This window comes from Schistocerca cancellata, chromosome 6 (assembly GCF_023864275.1).
Source record: "Schistocerca cancellata isolate TAMUIC-IGC-003103 chromosome 6, iqSchCanc2.1, whole genome shotgun sequence".
Taxonomy (NCBI): Eukaryota; Metazoa; Arthropoda; class Insecta; order Orthoptera; family Acrididae; genus Schistocerca; species Schistocerca cancellata.
In genome coordinates, this window is record NC_064631.1 from 165028836 (window position 1) to 165042728 (window position 13893).

Here is a 13893-nt window from a genome sequence, read left to right on the forward strand (position 1 = left end):
AGACTTTTCTCTCCTAACAGCGCGAATGGAGCTTGCAGAGTTGAGAATACAAACGGAGTAGTATCATAAGACCCCTAACGAAGAGACAGTGCAAATGTTTAACTCAGGACGTTGCCGTTTACTGACCACGAATTATACCTCAGTATCTCTTCTGTCCTTACCAACCAAAATGTGATACACGTTCTTTCATCGCTGCGCGTGTGAAGAGAAACACGTATTACACACAAAAATAAATAAATAATTTTAAGTGTGCTGCTTTCGCATCGCTACTGTGTATCGGGAGTAAAAGTGTTGAAATTACGGTTCTGGAAGTATGGTTTGTTATTGTTTCATTTAGTTCCAAAAGTGTCGTTACATAAAAAAGAAAACCGAAAGAAAACAAAATTAGCAAGGTGCGAGTAGGAGTGACGCACTGAGGGTTCCGTACAAACTTAGCTTTGTACATGGAAAGTTCATCCGTTCCGGGAATAGAGGATCACTACGGTTTTTGCCATTTATCGACATCGATACTGGCAAAATATCGGTCTCAGGGATTCCAAGACTTTCGAGAATATTTAAATTTCTAGTCTGGTACCGGATACAAATGACAAAAGAAATATTATTTTCGTGTGATATAAATACAAATACACAGTCGTCTGATTCTTTTCCTTTACTTGTACTGTGTAGCCTTTCTAGTTGCCAAATTTCATGATTCCTACGTCAATGGGAAGTCTCCTATGCGTGAGTTTGCAAATATCAAAATGTGTGACATAAATGACCGTATCTTTCGATTGCATTGACTTAGAAGCTTAATATTTTTACGTCACCAAAAGGCTGTAGACCTCAGTATGAGACCTAAGTTTCAACTTGATACACGTATTCATTCCCGAGAAAAGGCAGTCTTAACAGACGGACGGATGGATAGGCTGTCTGGTAACAAATGACAAAACATTTTTTTCGCGTGACATAATTAAAAGTTGTGTTAATAGTCTTCGGCAGAGCCGTACTTTCCTAAGTAATTCGGTGTCGCTAAATACAGAAATTTCGGTTAATTGGGTCGTGGTTTGGAGATACAAGATTCCTATAAGCCCGTTCGACAGCACTTTTATCCGGCGTTGTCTTCTTTAAATGAAAAAATTCTACTATATCAAGCAGACAGAGATTCCCGTGCAGTTAATACGTTATTTAGTTTTCTGATGTAGCTGTTTGACAGTTGTTATATTATACTGTTTGGTTTACAGAACATCTTATACGCAATACAGCTGTTGCTCCCTTTGTGAACGAATAGCTGGTCTGAGACACAGCATTACGAAAGGCTACAATGGCCTTTGAGAGAAGGCTTAATGCCAAAGGCAATAAAATTTTTATTTGAACCGTTCCTAGCGACAATCGAAATATTCTTCCATCGTCCCTTATTACGTTAGAACTAATGAAAATTTAGAAAAGGGCGCTAAGTAAGAACGGGCTTGCATTTGTGTGGTTTTCAGGAGGTTTCTTAGAGTCTGCGAGGTCAAAATCAGAGAATGCAAGTTTTGTGTCGCGGAATACGAAATCAGTTGAAAGAGGACGATTTTTCGACTTCTGACATCAGAAGAAGAAAACAGATCTTGGCTTCCATTCCATTTAATGTTAGAAAATATCTCAAATACTGGTTTCCTCCAATCCTCATTTTGACTGTTTCCTTTTGGTGAAGTAAATAACGAACATAAAAACGTCCTCAAGAAACGTTACCAGGACCTACTCCCTACGCCACTTAAATCAAAATGGTTCAGATGACTCTGAGCATTATGAAACTTAACATCTGAGGCCATCAGTCCCCTAGATTTTAGAACTACTTAAACCTAACTAACCTGAGGACATCACACACATCCATGCCCGAGGCAGGATTCGAACCTGCGTAGCGGTCGCGCTGTTCCAGCGCCTAGAACCGCTTGGTCTACACCACTTAAAAACACTTGTTCTTTTCATAGCACCTTCGCTGTAAACCATTTTGATTCGCGAAAAAATTCCTTTTGCGATTAGGAAATGGATCCCACCACGTGACTCTCACATGCCAGGATTTCTTACCGACTTCTTTCACGCAGCTGGACGCTACAACGTGGGTATTGGTACTATAGTGTTTCTGCGATACTCCCTTTCTTCAGGGAGTCCCCCCCCCCCCCCCGCTACCATTCAGTGTTGCCAACCATCAAAGTCACCGTTATGGTCCCAGTACACTCACTTTCTGAACATGCCCCGTATTATCTAGTCAGTAGGTACGATTGATTAACAGTGCTAGTTCAGTCATTACTTTCTATGTCGACGATCTCAAAAAAAAAAAAAAAAGTAATTAAACGCTCATCGGAGCAAGCATATCGCTGGAACGGAAGGGCGTAAAAAACGTTCTCTTTAAGTGTACCGATCCAACAGGTAAGCGAGAGGGCGGATTTAATCCCTATTTCACCGACACTCGGCACGTTTTCCAAGCAAGTGCGTAGAAAACTTTGAGCAAAACGACGTGGCCCCCCTAGGTTCCGCGGCGTTCGGAAGTTTCGTTTTACAAAGTTACCCGCTCAACCTCCGGCGCCGTCGTTTCGCGGCCAAGTTGTCCGTGAGAGGCGCCAGAGGGCAGCGATGCGCCGCCAGACACGACCACGACCACAGCGCCATTCCTCGACCGCCCAATTACGCCCCCGGCTTCCCGCTCTAACCTCGCACGCAATCTAAATTACAAATCTTTGGGCGGCGCTTCACGGCACCCGCCAAAAAGGGAGACAAAAAAGAAGACCACGCCCCGTAAAAAATTATACACCCTCGGCCGGCTAATCTCGTCTCGGGACAGAGCAAGAGAAATTATAAAATTTCACTGACGGTTGCTTAGCAACAACACGTTTCCTCCCCTCTTCGGCTGAGTGCCGTCACTCTAGCGGCGCTCTGGGGCTGGCACGTTTAACGTTCGAGGAGAAAGAAGGTCACAGGCGTCGCAAAATGTAGGTAAGCGATGAGATTTTACTCGTCCGTAATTCTGTTTGATACATCCACTTCTCAAGGCCGCTTCTGCTGGAAGATGTAAAAGTTCATGAATGTGTGCGCGTTTCAGAATCACCCAGGAACGTATCGAGTAATTTCAACTAAACTTGATGCATGTATAACTTAGGATCCACCAGAAAACAGTTATAGCTGGGGAAATGTAAAATGTAAGTATAACTCTGTACCGCCTGGAGAAATGTCAGTGGAACTTCGTACATACAGGGTCAAGCACCTAGCTAGGCGTCTAAGGCGCTACAGTCATAGACTGTACGGCTGATCCCGGCGGAGGTTCGAGTCCTCCCTCGGGCATGGGCGTGTGTGTTTGTCCTTAGGATACTTAAGGTTAAGTAGTGTGTAAGTGTGTAACCTTAGATAAGATTTCACACACATTTGAACATTTGAACCTAGCTAGGCCACCTTAATTAAATGTATCGAAGACGAGTAAACATATCTAGGTGTGGTTTTCGGTAAGTTTTAGCGTACAAAATGATGAATTTTTCTGACTTACAGAACTAGCTTTTAACGTTTATACTCTGTTCAAAAGAACTAAGGGAACCCATGTGTCAGCAGCCAGTATGTTAAATGTGTTCTGTTACAGGCGTTCTTATTGGATGGATTGATGAGGTCTTCGCTTTCAATGAAGGCATATACTTATCACCCATGTGTTCAGCTATCCGAAGAAGCTCTTTGTGGCAAATGTGTCCGCAGCTCGTGGTCGTGCGGTAGCGTTCTCGCTTCGCACACCCGGGGTCCCGGGTTCGATTCCCGGCGGGGTCAGGGATTTTCTCTGCCTCGTGATGACTGAGTGTTGTGTGATGTCCTTAGGTTAGTTAGGTTTAAGTAGTTCTAAGTTCTAGGGGACTGATGACCATAGATGTTAAGTCCCATAGTGCTCAGAGCCATTTGAACCATTTTTTTGTGGCAAATGTTGCAAATATGACAAATAAAGCATCCGCTTCTCATAATGCAGAATTCTCGCAAATGTAGCTATAATGAAATTATAATGAAGCAAGTAGTTTGTTCTTTGATTACCTTGTGGTAACTTGGCGTTGTGTGAATAGTGAATTTACCTGTCAAACGATTCGGTTGAAAAATGTTAGAAACATCCGTGATGACTTCGTTTTATTAACCTCTCTCTGATTTCGCTTTATTTGTTACACCAGCTATCACCAGAAGCTTTGTTTACCTGTTTGCACAATATTTCTGTTCATTGTTTCTAAAGTAAACTTGTTCACAACACTATAACCACTCGTCGTTCCGCTCTTGCCGTTTCCTTGTACGGGGTGATTCGAGAGGAAAGGCACACCATTTGAAGGGTGTATTACTGGTGATTCTGAACAAAAACACTTTGAGCATATGCCCGTTTCTTAACCGTATCCGATATGCAGCTGTTTGAATATCACGGGCATCAGTCATATGTTTGTCTTCACGAGCACTCACATACAAATATGACCAAAAAATCCAACGTTTCTTCTCACCTACACAGTGACTTCCTGTAGCAGGGTTCCTATATGTCTTCATGGCAGTTGACTTGTACACCAGTTGCGCTGATGCTACTCCAGTTACGGAGTTGTTGGAAACAACAGCTAAGACATTCCTTGCTATATGGATCTTCTCGCTCATATATTACAAGCGTGTGCTGAAGTAAAGAAACATACGAATGAGCTCCGATCAGCAACACAGCAGCTGTCTACGAGAACTGCAAAATCCAGTCCAGTTGACGGTGGTCTTTTTGAACATTTTTTTAATGAAGAAATGTACGCAGCTAAAACATTAGATAAAAATATTTCATTTACTATCACCTGAGTTTGTCCTGTACCCCAGTGTTTTCCTTACTTCCCTCGCAAACTGTTAAGAACTAAACATATGGTCATATGACGTTTTTCTTCAGAATCACTAATGCTATCACCCCTCAAAGCATGTGCCTTTCCTCCTGACTCACCTTTTATCATCTTTTTCTATCAATTTAACCGTTTTTTGCAAACAGAACTAACCGTTCCTAATCCGCCTTTTTTACTACCATACTGTCTCTGATGCCATCCTGCACTCCTGCCGATGACCATCTCACGACGTACATATGTTCGTAGGATGCCCTGCGCTACTAACGTCACTTGCCACGTACTGCACAATGTGTGTCTATCTTATTCAACTATGCCTTCCATGTTTATTGCTGGTTCTTTTAGTTTTCGACGTGGTGCATTATCCTGTCTCAATTTCTGCATCATGTGAAGTTTGAGCTCAGGTTTTTTATACGTCCTACTTTGCATATATTGCATACGCGAAATTCTGTTGTTTTTGAATGAATATATCGTATAATGTAACGACACATCAGAGTTTAATGAAGATGCTGTCCATTTACAAATCTGTCTTCTTAATGACCTATATTCTTTTTTTTTCTATGGCAATGGTAGGTAGAGGATTTTAATGATATGATGTACGTGGGCATTGATCAAATAGTTATAAACAACACCTCAGCAGACCACGGTTCATTGGCTGGTTAATTTTTGGGAGGAGACCAAACAGTGAGGTTAGTGGTCCCATTGTATTAGGGAAGGAGGGGGAAGGAAATCGACCGTGCTCTTTCAGAGAAACAGTCCCGGAATTTGCCTCAAGCGATTAGGGAACTCACGGAGAGCTGAAATCAGGATGGTCGGACGCTGCGCCACCTCGCTCAGTTTCAGTGTTGACAGCCATATCAATCTTGTTGTTGTCCATGGTAAATGCCAGAACGTATGTGGTGGGCATCAGTGAGGATGACTTGCGAAGACTAAACATTGATTAATGGAATGGCTGCCGTGAGGCACGACCTATACCCCATCGTGCGTATGTGGGACATGCTTGATGGACGTTCCACCACAGACTCTCCCAGAACTCTCATGGGCTCTCGTTTAAGAATGGGAACGGATACCGCAGGGTGACCCTGTAGATTTATACTCAGCTTGCCACGTAAGTGTCAGACACTTATAAACCCTCAGGAGAGCATAGACGTTATTGAAGCTCTCGAAGTCCAATATAAAGCACCTAGGGCATTGGGACGAATGATGTTTTCCACTTTTCGAGACCTGTCGGACATTTTAGTTCTCTTTATGTAAACAATCGAGGATGTAATGATGTATTGTTGTATACTTAATTTGTAAAAGATAAAGACATGATTTGGTAACACACCTAGTCATCCGTTATTGCTCAGTGGAGTATGGTGGACGCCAAAATTCATGTTCCCCTAATCCTTTTGAGCAGTGTAGGCCTATATTTGTCTGTTCAGGTTCTGTTATTGCCCTCTCTACAGACGGCCATTCCTCTTGAACTGAACCTGATACTGTGGTATTCGTTATTAATGTACCTATGGTTTTAGAGCACTTCAAACGCACATCATAATTTTCAGAACTTCAGTGCCCTGCTTCTTTTCACATCGATTCTTTCGCTCGATTCTCTTAAATTTTTCTACTCTCCATCGGTACTAAATTGTGGTCTAAATCTGTATCTGTATCTGTTTCCCCTAAAAAGGCGGAAGAATCAGCAATGATCAACGGCACTGGGATGCAGAAGGCATTAAAGACGCATAATGTGTATTCACAGGCAAGTGGCCTGTAATTTAAAAAGTTCTACGAAGATTTCTCCATTGGTAAATGATTTCGTAATAGTCCCCCATTCAGATCTTCGGGAGGGGATTGTCAAGGGGGAGGTGACCATGAGAAACGAGTCGGGGCATGGAATGTCAGAAATATCAACGTTGTAGGGAAGATAGAAAATCTGAAAAGGGATATGCAAAGTCTAGATATAGTGGAGGTCAGTGAAGTGAAATGGAAAGAAGACAAAGATTTCTGGTCAGTTGAGAATAGGGAATATCAACGGCAGCAGAAAATGGTATAACGGGCGTAGGATTCGTTATGGATAGGAAGTTTGGGCAGAGAGAGGAAGTTACTGTCAACAGTTCAGAGACAGGACTGTCCTCATCAGAACCGACAGCAAACCAACGCCCACCACTATAGTTCAGGTATACATGCCGGCGTCGCAAGCAAAATGAAGAGGTAGGGAAAATATAGGAGGATATTGAAAGGGTAATTAAATACTTAAAGGGACATGAAACTGTAATAGTCATGGGGAACTAGAATGCGGTTGTAGGGAAAGCAATAGAAGGAAGAGTTGCGGGAGAATATGAACTTGGTGCTAGGAATGAGAGAAAAGAAAGACCAATTGAGTTCTGCAATGAATTTCAGGTAGTAGTAGCAGCTCATGCTCTGTTCAAGAAGGAGAAGAGAAGAAGATATACTTGGAAAAGGCTGGGTGATACGTTCAAATGGCTCTGAGCACTATGGGACTTAACTACTGTGGTCATCAGTCCCCTAGAACTTAGAACTACTTAAACCTAACTAACCTAAGGACATCACACACATCCATGCCCGAGGCAGGATTCGAACCTGCGACCGTAGCGATCACGCGGTTCCAGACTGTAGCGCCTATAACCTCACGGCCACTCCGACCGGCCTGGGTGATACGGGAAGATTTCAGTTAAATTACATAATGGTCTGGCAAAGATCCCGAAATCAGATACTGGATAGTACTTCGTTCCCAGGGAAGTCATAGACTGAAATCACAATTTAGTAATAATAAAGAATAGGCTGAAATCTAAGAGAGACTGATCAGAAGAATCAAAACGCGAAAAAGTTGGATACGGAAGTACTAAGGAATGAAGACCTACGATTGAAGTTCTCTAAGACTATAGATACTGCGATAAGGAATGGCTCGGTAGGCAGTTCAGTTGAAGGGGAATGGAGATATCTAAAAAGGGCAATCACAGAAGTTGGGGAGGAAAACATAGGTACAAAGAAGGTAACTGCGAAGAACCCATTGGTAACAGAAGAAATACTTCAGTTGATCGATGAAAGGGGGGAGTACAAAAATGTTCCGGAAAATTCAGGAATACAGAAATACAAATAATTCAGAAATGAAGCGAACAGGAAGTGCAGGGAAGCTAAGACGACCTGGCTGCATGAGAAATGCGATGAAATCGAAACACAAATGGTTGTCGGACTCAGCATATAGGGAGGTCACAACAACCTTCGGTGAAATTAGAAGCAAGGGCTGTAGCATTAAGAGTAGAATCGAAATTCCACTGTTAAAAGCAAACGAGAGAGCGTGTAGGTGAAGACTTTAGTGAGCGGGAAGACGTGTCCGATGTGATAGAAGAAGAAACTGGAGTCGATGCAGAAAAAATGGTGGATACACTGTTAGAAGCAGAATTTAAGGGGGCCTTAGAAAGCTTGAGATCAGTTAAGGCAGAAGCGATAGATAACATTCCATCAGAATTTCTAAAACCACTGTGGTAAATGGCAACAAAACGATTATTCACGTTGGTGTGTAGAATGTATGAATATGGCGATATACCATCTGGGTTTCGGAAAAGTATCATCCAGGCAATTCTGAAGACTGCATGAGTTCACAAATGCGAGAATTACCGCACTGTCAGTTTAACAGTTCATGCATCGAAGTTGCTGACAAGAATATACAGAATAATGGAAAAGATAATGGAAGATGTTTTAGATGACGATCAGTTCCGCTTTAGTAAAGGTAAACGCACCAGAAGATAGTTGTTATGTTTCATTTGAATATGGAAACAAGACTAAAGAAAAATCAAGACACGTTCATAGGATTAGTCGACCTGGAAAAATCGTTCTACAATGTAAAATGGTGCAAGATGTTCGAAATTCTGAGGAAAATAGGGGTAAGGTATAGGGAGAGATGGGTAATGTACAGCATGTGCAAGAGCCAAAACGGAATAAATATGAGTGGAAGACGATGAACGAAGCGTTCGGATTAAAAATGGTGTAAGACAGGGATGTAGTCTTTCGCCCCTATTGTTCAATATATACATTGATAATCAGTGATGGAAATAAAAGAGAGGTGGAAGAGTGGAATTAAAATTCAAGGTGAAAGGATGTCAATGATACTATTCGCTGACGACATTGCTGTCCTCAGTTAAAGTGAAGAAGAACTGCAGGATCTGCTGATTGGCATAAACGGTCTTATGAGTGCAGAATGTGGATTGGGAGTAAATCGAAGAAAGAAGAAAGTTATGAGAAGTAGCAGGAATGAAAACAACAAGAAACTTTACATCAGGAGTGATGGTCACGAACTATATGAAGTTAAGGAAGTCTGCTACCAAGGGAGAAAAATAACCCATAACGGACGGGGCAAGGACGACAACAGAAGCAACTGATATTGGCAAAAAGGGCGTTGCTGGCGAAGAGAAGTCTACTAGTACCAAACGTAGGGCACAAAAAAATAGTTCAAATGGCTCTGAGCACTATGGGACTTAACATCTGTGGTCAGCAGTCCCCTAGAACTGAGAACTACGTAAATCTAACTAACCTAAGGACATCACACACATCCACGCCCGAGGCAGGAGTCGAACCTGCGACCGTAGCGGTCACGCGGTTCCAGACTGGAGCGCCTAAAACCGCACGGCCACACAATTTGAGGAAGAAATTTCTGAGTATGTACGTTTGATGCACAGAACTGTATGGTAGTAAAACATGGACTGTGGGAAAACCGGAAAAGAAGAGAATTGAAGCATGTGAGATTGGGTGCTACCGACGGATGTTGAAAATTATGTGGACTGATAATGTAAGGAATAAGTAGGTTCGGTCTAGAATCTGTGACGAAAGGAATATATGGAAAACACTGACAACAGGAAGGGACTGGATGACGGGACATGTATTAAGACACCAGGGAGTGACTTCCATGGTGGTAGAGGGAGTTGCAGCGGGCAAAAACTGAAGAGGAAGTCAGAGTTGGAGTACATCCAGCAAATAATTGAGGACGTATGTTGAAAGTGCTACTCTGCTATGAAGAGGTTAGCATAAGAGCAGAATTCGTAACGGGTGGCATCAAACATGTCAGCAAATGGTTCAAATGGCCCTGAGCACTATGGGACTTAACAGCTGAGGTCCTCAGTCCTCTAGAACTTAGAACTACCTACACCTAACTAACCTAAGGACATCACACACATCCATGCCCGAGGCAGGATTCGAATCTGCGACCATAGCGGTCGCGCGGCTCCATGTCAGCACACTGATGACAGTCCAGTAACCGATTTTTGACCCATGGGTTATTTCTGATTGACGATGACGTACTCCAGCTGGAATCTTTCAGTATTTCGAAGCCTTTAGCAAGTATACCTTTCCATACACCGTATTTGCTAATACGAGCTGAAACGTACTGCAGAATTTGTCTGCCTCCTCAGTTTTTCCGACTACCAAACCCGTCCTCCCCTACAAATCTTTCTGCTATTCCCTCCCCTACCACCGCATTCCAGCGCACCATGATTGTTTGTTATTGATCTCTCTCTACGCACTGTAATCTTCTTCCGGGGTCAGCCTGTGTGAGACTCATGTGGAGGACTCGGACTCGATTCCGGGTACTACCGTGGAGGTTTTCATGCTCATAGGACTGTAGCGGGGTGCACACTGGGAAAAGTGGTATGGTGACTCCATACCGCAACCAAATTACACCATACGGTAAAGGATGACACGGCGGCCAGTCGGCACCCAGTGGCCTAACAGCGCTAGTTGACACAGCTTAGGCTTTCACCATAGAACTGGTTCAGTATTCTAATACAGTTTTTATGTACCTCCATCTTCTGTTTGTGACCTCGGCATGTATACCTATACCTGCAGTATTGTTGTTGGTGTTGATTTACTGTCAATTCCGATGAGAATAATGCCGTCACAGAACTTTCCACAGTAACTCACTCTCTTCAACAGGTTCCTATTGATGATGAATCCCTCCCACGTTATATTACTTTCCGGTTTTATTGATATTACCCCGTATTCGGCTAAGCAGAAATCCTATATTCGGCTGAGCAGAAATCCTTCTCTTCATCCCATTTCGCTTTACGGAATCCCACTGTATACTGTATAGACTGAATCTTTGCATTTCCTTTTTCAGATTTTCTATCTTCCATAATACATCAGACTTCTAACATCCCACAGTCTGAATCATAGAATGTTAACCTTTCGTTGCTTATTCAGTTTTTCTCTCACAGTTACCTACCACTTGGTAGTTCGTCCCGGAGATCCGAAATCCGTTACCAATGGAGAGATCATAACGGCGCTTTATCGAACTTTGGCAACATGTCCAGTGGATACATATTCGGTACCCTTAATGCAGTGGTACCACTTGAAGAGGTGCCTACATGACGACCGCGGGTGAACACCACATATTACTCTTACCGCTCGCTTCTGTGAATCATGGCGTTGACAGGGGTGCTGATTGTTCCGCCTTTTAGGAGCAGTCTCACAGCTCAAGGGTGTGCAGTCGAACTCTGTCCGCTCCTCGCCGGCCGAGGTGGTCTAGCGGTTCTGGCGCTGCAGTCCGGAACCGCGGGACTGCTACGGTCGCAGGTTCGAATCCTGCCTCGGGCATGGGTGTGTGTGATGTCCTTAGGTAAGTTAGGTTTAAGTAGTTCTACGTTCTAGGGGACTTATGACCTAAGATGTTGAGTCCCATAGTGCTCAGAGCCATTTGAACCATTTTTTTGTCCGCTCCTCAGCCCTCTTTGGCAGGAAACGCATTGACAGAACCAGGCTGACTTCTACAACAGAGCGTCTGTCGTTACGATTACTCGAGAAGGCTCTATCCTAGATCACGGAAACCACTTATAGCTATCCTGAAATCGCACACCTGACTGCAAGGGGTAACCCCTCTCCTCTCTATTTTCTCACAAGCGGCTGGACTGGGCGCCACGTCGCTGATGACGCACCACGAAGGATTTATCCGAATAGGACGAAAATCGGTCTATGTGATGTACGTGGACAGAATTCCAGGATTATTGATACGTACATAACCAACTTTCCAACACTTTTGAGTGAGTGTATTAACATTAAACTTTGCTACTGGTTTTACAAAAGTGGTTTAATATGAACACACTTCCAAGCAAATTAACTAAATAGTAATATGATTCACTAAATGGCCTCTCAGCCTCTCTGGAATCTTCCCAGAGAGTTGACTGTCCCTAGGCACGGGGAGGCGGGCCGCTACTACTAGAAAACCATTACATTTATAACATTTTTTTGGTCCTTCCACCACCGTACTGAGCTAATTGCAACTACAATCTATTACAAATCAGAGACTTAAACAAACAATACATTTACATTTTGCGCTGTTGATCTTGAGCTCGTAAACGCTCTCCCAAGGTAGGCTCTCTGAAACTCCTTTTAGATTTTGTTTATCAATTTAGCGAAAATGTCAAACAACTCACCATTCCTCAATATTTCCTCAACACTTCTTGTTTGTAGAAGCTGCCTCTCAACTGAGACAGTCTGTTCGTATATTGGACAGTCAAACACTATATGGCCGGCCTCGGTGGCCGTGCGGTTCTCGGCGCTTCAGTCCGGAACCGCGTGACTGCTTCGTTCGCAGGTTCGAATCCTGCGTCGGGCATGGATGTGTGTGATGTCCTTAGGTTAGTTAGGTTTAAGTATTTCTAAGTTCTAGGGGACTGATGACCTCAGATGTTAAGTCCCGTAGTACTCAGAGCCAAACACTATATGTTCAGGCGATCCCTCGTGGGCACCACAGTCACACTCTGGTGTTGGCCTTTTCCCTATTCGATGTAGGTACGTGGGCTAGGGACCATGACCTGTAAGGAAATGAACTAGGCCCTGCGAGGGCTGCAATACCTTGTTCTTTAGTCTTTCCCTTACGGTAGGTAGAAACGTATGGACTCTAAGGCCCGTATTAGACCTAGCCCATTCTCCCTGCCGTCCGGCCGCGGTAGCTGAGTGGTCAGCGTGACGGAATGTCAATCCTAAGGTCCCGGGTTCGGTTCCCGGCTGGGTCGGAGATTTTCTCCACTCATGGACTGGGTGTTGTTTGTCCTAATCATCATTTCATCCCCATCGACGCGCAAGTCGCCGAAGTGGCGTCAACTTGAAAGACCTGCACCAGGCGAACGGTCTACCCGACGGGAGGCCCTAGCCACACGACATTTCATTCCATTTTTTCTCCCTGCCAAATGTGAAGCATTCTTTCTTTAATAGCTTTAACACTTATCAGAGGAGTGCCCATAATATTCTGCACTTTGTCAATGTTTTGTTTATGCAGCCAATAGAAGGCTGCGTGCTGCCTTATTATCAAATCTAATGGGCATAGCCGCATGATTACCAATAGTGCATCTGTGAGACTAGTGTTAAATGCACCAATACATCTCATCAAAACATTCCTCTTTATTCGCCTGACTGTAGCGGCAGGCCGTACCACAGCTGGATGCGTGCCCAACTATTGGCGCCAATATACTGTTATGACAAAGATTGATTGCCTTTGACAGTAGACTGAATCTTCTTTGTCCAATTGATATTAATTTGTTGAACAAAGCTAAGGACTTAGATGTCATTTGCTCGATATGCGGAATGAAACTCCATGTCTCATCTAGATATACCCCCAAGTAGCGGGCATATCTCTGACGCGATACTATCTGCCCATTAATTCTGACTATTGGGTCCCTGTATAACTCGCCTTTCATAAGCATGTCTAGTGATTTCTATGGCGCAATAGACATTTTAGTCTTCTGACACCAACCTGTTAACAGAGCAATTTATGTGTACAGACAAACAAATGATTACAGTTTCAGAAAAAGCTGGATCATTTATCCAAGAGACAGAGCTTCGCAAATTGAGCAAGTAAATAACACGCTGGTCCGCCTATGGCTCTCATGCAGTCATGCAAGCGGTTATTGGACTTGGCACTGGTGACAGAGTTGTTGAATATCCTCCTGGGGGATATCGTGCCAAGTTCTGTCCAGCTTGCGTGTTAGATCGTCAAAATCCCGAACTGATTGGCCATAATGTTCCAAAGGTTCTCAGTTAGGGAGAGGACCGCCAACCTTGCTGGACCAGGTAGGGTTTG